The 5484-nt window shown below is 45.3% G+C and overlaps 1 protein-coding gene across 1 annotated transcript in view; it reads right to left on the reverse strand.

Moving 5' to 3' along the window:
* HSPH1 (heat shock protein family H (Hsp110) member 1) overlaps positions 1-5484 on the reverse strand; it is a 467085-nt gene that overhangs the window by 123570 nt on the left and 338031 nt on the right. The gene's annotated exons all lie outside the window — the stretch shown is intronic.

Consider the following 5484-nt stretch of genomic DNA (forward strand, 5'->3'; position numbering starts at 1 on the left):
TTTTAGGCTGCTGGGTGAGTCTTTTGTGGGTTTATTGCTACATTTGAACAACTAATCTGTTTTCCTCGACCTTCATATAATGATAATAGGAAAGACACTGTCCCTATACACACATGTGCCTGGAAAGACATTCACCAAAACGTCCACTCTGATTATCTCGAGGTGAAGAGATTTGGGGTAAGTTTTACTCTGCGGTTTATATTTTCATGTATTATTTGAAGTTTTTTTTTTTTTTTAAAGATTTTATTTATTTATTTGACAGAGAGATAGAGAGAGAGAACAAGTAGGCAGAGAGGCAGGCAGAGGGAGAGGGAGAAACAGGCTCCCTGCCGAGCAGGGAGCCCGATGCGGGGCTCGATCCCAGGACCCTGGGATCACAACCTGAGCCGAAGGCAGCCGCTTAACCAACTGAGCCACCCAGGCGCCCCTTATTTGAAGTTTCTTAATGAGCAACTAAATATCACTCAAGAGGGAACCAGAAGAAACACAACTGAAGCCTGGCCTTTTCCGGGAAGCCTTTCCTACCTCCAGGTTGGCCTGGGGCTGCCTCTTGACCTTCCACAGCGCTCTCTGAACATCTCAACTGCAGCAAACCCATATTATAATGTAAAGATGTTTGTTAGCGTGTGTCACCCTTCTGCACTAAATCATTAGCTCAAATTAGATTCAAATCATTGAATATCCCTGATCTCTTATTTCTTTTGCTTTTCCTGTGCCAAGCTCGGAGACTGTCACATAGCAGGCATCCTGCCTCAAGCTATTTTAGAACTCAAACAGACGTCCTGTAAAAGGGCTGTATTGTAGAGGACAGTGGGGATGAGTTTTATGAGATTAAGATGTGTTTTCTTTCAGTGTTTTAATGTGATAAATTGTGGAGGAATGCAAAAACAACAACAACAACAACAACCCAAAAAACAAAAAAACAAAAACCCCACGCTTTCCCTCCTATAGACAAACAGACTTCCTTAAGAACCTTTTGTCGACTTCCTTAAGAATCCTCCACACACCCCACGAGGATTAGGTTGGTATCTCTATGTGCCAGCATCGCGCCTAGGACCCATCATATCATTTTAGTTTAGAATGTGCTGTAACTCAGTGTCAGAGGCTAAGATAATGCCAGGCCCATTGTGGGGGGCCCCAATTATTGAACAAAAGAATAAATGAATGAATGAGTTAATAAGTCACTGGCTGGCAGTATTTAATAAAGTATGTGTGTTGAGCCATTTCCCATATTGGGGATAGATTCATGGTGGTCCAACCACTGTTGCACATGGTGTCCCTTGGCACTGAGTACAATTTAGAAGATAGCTGCGTACGTATGATCAAGAGTTCAGGACAAATGACAGAAAGAAGCCAGCTCCTACAAGGGGAGTCAATTCATGAGGCCTTAGCTTTCAATTGAGGTGACCAGTAATAATACATGAGTCCTGTTTACTCCCATCTGAGTCTCATGATGCTCACAATCTTAGGAAGGATGAGGCAAATCTGGGGGCCAAACCTCCCCAGCTTTCTCTGAGTTGCCTGCTTGGGGAATGGAGTGAAGAGAAACATGGAATCTGGCCCGTGTGATGTCTGGATCAATGTGCTTCATGTGTGATGCTCAAGGCAAGCAGATTGCTCAGTTCAAGGAAAAACCCCCATGTGGACATGGTTTCCTAGGCCTATCTGGTGGTCCAGAATAAAGCCCCATCTGGGCTTTTATGGCCAAACCCCTCCCAGCAGAAGCTTCTTGGTGCCAATTATTTTAGTAGAGTTGCTCTTAGCTCTCTGTAGAGAGCAGACTCAAATGTCCTAGCAGGCATTGGAAAGAAAAGTTCACAGCAAACAGCAGTGTGGAAGTGGCCCCAAGGCCTACCTTAGCCTGGGCTTGCTTTGGAGCAAGTTTGCCTGGGCCTGAGGGATTTCCTGGGAGGAGGGGCTCCCAGTTTTAAAACTGGGACAGTCCTGGGCAAACTAAGATGAGCTGGTTGCTGTAAGGGAGAGCTAGGCCAGAATATGCTCAGGGGAGCCTGGGGACACTCTGGCTCCCAGAGGCCACACTGTTCAAACTGACTGTGGGAGGCCCAAGTGCAAAGATAGGAAATGATGTGATGGCCCATCAGAGGCTCTGCTGACTCTGGCCCGGGAGGGAGAGGGTGCGACTGAGGGCGTTAAGGAGTTGAGATGCAGGTAGAGCAGGCTCCATTCTTATGAAGAAGAGGGTCTCAGGTGCAGAACTCCAGCTCAAGGGGCTCCTCGTCTGGTTGGAGGCAGCCCTGCCTAGTGGTCAAACTCTCGGTCTTCAGAGTTCTAGGCCTGGGCTCAATCCCTGCTCCATCACCTCCTCAGTTCTGTGACTGCTCCCTAAGCCTCAAGTTTCACATTTATTAAATTGGGATAATAATAGCACCAAATTGATGGGGTTGTTGTAAAGAATAATGAGATAAAGCAATTGGAATTGTTTAGCATATAATAAATGTTGAATATTATTATCTCCTATTGCTATATTTATTATTATTACCTTTTTGAATTTTCTATTGCTGTGTAAGAAATTCCCACGAACTTAGTGGCTCAAAACCCCATATACTTGCCACCGCACAATTTCATTGGATCAGAGGTCCCCATGCTTGAGCTTGGTCCTCTGCTCTGGGTCTCAGTGGGCCATACTTAACGTGTAGGCCCGTGATGCAATCTCAGCTGAGGTTCAGGGTTCTCTTCCAGGTTCATTGGTTGTTTGCAGAATTTGATTCTTTGTAGTTCTAGGACAAAGGCCCTCAGCTCCTGGAAGCCCCTTCCTGACACTTGGGCTTCTCCACAACATGGCAGTTTACCTCTTTAAGGCCAGCAGGAGAGCAACATTGGTGTCTTTATCACCTCTGACCTCTAGACCCACTTTTATGAGGGTTCTCCTGATTAGGTCAGGCCCACCCAGGTCAAGCTCCCTTTTGATGAACTTAAAGTCAACTGATTTGGGGCCATAATGACATTGTAAAATTCCTTCACTTTTACCTTATAGTGTAATTAAGTGAAATTACAATCCAGGCCCTGCTCACACTCAAGGGGAGGGGATTATATAGAGATTTATATATTAATGCCTATATTATATAGCATTTTAGGATTCTGACTTGCCCCGCTTGTCTTCCAGTCTCTGAGGAGCCAAGGGGAGCTGGATGGATGGTGAGATTGTGGGTCTTCTGGGCAGAAGCAGGGTGGAATGTGTGTGTGTGTGTGTGTGTGTGTGTGTGTGTGTGTGAAAGTGCACGTGTGAACACTTGGGTGAGAATTCTATGTGGAAGGAGGCTGGGGTCTCCTCCAACTCCTAGGGAGCAGGGAAGCTTCATAACCTCTTATATCCCCTATGGGAAACAGGACAGTGAAAGGGCAGTTGAAGCTGAGACAAACAGTAAATGAACTTACCCCTCCCTTTCCATTTTGACCAAAATAGCCTCTTTTCATGATGAGAATCTCCCTGATGGGAAAGAGATACTCTGCAAGTGGTTTGTTATATTCACCCTCCACCCATGTTGATCCCTCTCAGTAAGTGTCCCACCCATCACTCAGTTGCTCAGGCCCCAAAAGAACTTGTTGTCCCTCCACTCCTCCCTGTCTCCCCCCTCGCCCCCCAGCCAAGCCATTACCAAATTCCACCAGCTCTACTGAACACACATCCCCATCGCTGTACCTGTTGTCTGAGCTGACATGTCTCTCCTGGACAGTTTCCATAGCCAGCTCCACAGGGGGTTATGTCACATGCCCTTGCTCGAAACCCGCCAGGGCATTTTCATTGCTCTGAGGATAAACCCTAAATGCCTTGATGTGGCCTTCCAGGGCCTGCGCAGTTGGTGGCTGTGTTCCTCTTGGCATTGTCCCCCTTGGCTCGCTCAGCTCTAGCCCTGCTGGCCTTCCTGCTGCTGGCTCTTCCCCCAGGCGCTCTGTGGCTCTCTCCCTCCTCATAGTTGGAGTCTGCCAATGGTCACCTCCTCACAGAGCCCTCCAAGATCAGCATACCACGTCTGTGTAGAAGTGCAATCTTTCCTCTGTCCCACCCACCATCTTCTAGCCTTGCTTTACTTTGTCTTCTCCAACACCTGAAATTAGATCGCTTATCTAGTCCTCTACTTGTTTACTGTCTGTCTCCTGCACTAGGACTAGAAGATTCCAAAGGGCAGGGATTTGGCCTGTGTTTCTCATCATTCTAGCCCCATGGGCTAGAACAGCACTGGGTAGATAATCAGTGCTCTACGCATAACTGAATGATTCAGTGGAAGAATCCCTAGAATGGGTCATGTGCTTGTGTCTACGGGCTTATGTGACTGTGTGGTAGGTCGTAGTGGTGCTGGCTCCCGGGCTACGAGCAAATTTGGGACAGGGAGCCCCACCGATGATCTTACATTTGAGTAAGCAAAACTCCAGCTATGGAACCCGTGAGTGCCACTCCCAGAGATCTGACGTGGTAGGTTAGGGATAGGGCCTAGGAATTCACATTCTGATTAAGATTCTCTGGATTTTCCTGATGCAGATGGTTGAAGACCACTCCTTCAGTAGCTTTTGGTTTATAGCTGCATCACCCAATATGGTGGCTACCAGTCCTTGAAAGGGGGCTACTCTAAATTGAGATGTGCTGTAAATGTAAAATGCACACCAGATTCGAAGATTTAATACAAAAAAAGTAAAATATCTCATTCATAATGTTTTTATATTGATTACACATTGAAATGATACTCTCATGGATATAGGTGTTAAATAAAATGTATTATTGGAATTAATTTTGCCTGTTTCTTTGTACTTTCCTTGATCTGACTACTAGAAATTTTAAGTTACATATATAGGTTGTATTATATTTCTATTGATCTAGAAGTTCTGTGGGAGCCAGAAAGGCCTCACAGCTGAAATAAATGCTGGACCTTACCCTGAGTACTTATCTTTAGGTATGATTTCTTGCAGACAACCTTGGAAAAATGTGCTGATGAAAGTTACCACAAAAAGCAAACTGGTCCTGTCTAAATCTGGAAATAGTTCTTTGAAGCTTGTTACCATAGGATCACAAGAGTGTTTCATTAAGTATTTCTGATCACAGATGTGACACATTATTAAAATATCATTTTTACGGTCACCCTAGAGGCGAGGGTTATCTGAATATGGAGAGAGAAACAGCTTGTGGAGCTGTTGTATAAATGAAATTACTAGAAAGCAGTGCACTCAATTGCCTATTGGCTTGGGGGCTTATTCTTATTAAAATGTTTAGATAGCAGTTTCTGTTCATTTTCTGCAGAATTGCTCTCCAAATTAAAAATTTGGTTTGGCACACCAATAGACCAGAGTCCCAGGAGAAGTTTATCCTCCTTTCTTCTTGTTTTCCTTGCCTAAGCATTTAGATGCCATGCTGATAGGTAGCGCAGAATGTCTGTATGGGGCATATGCATTAGAATTTCCTGCGGCCCAATTGCATACTGGGTATTTTCCCCAAAGATACAAATGTAGCGATCCGAAGGGGTACATGCACCC

This window comes from Leptonychotes weddellii, chromosome 3, assembly GCF_054177405.1.
Source record: "Leptonychotes weddellii isolate Sample4059 chromosome 3, ASM5417740v2, whole genome shotgun sequence".
Lineage (NCBI taxonomy): Eukaryota > Metazoa > Chordata > Mammalia > Carnivora > Phocidae > Leptonychotes > Leptonychotes weddellii.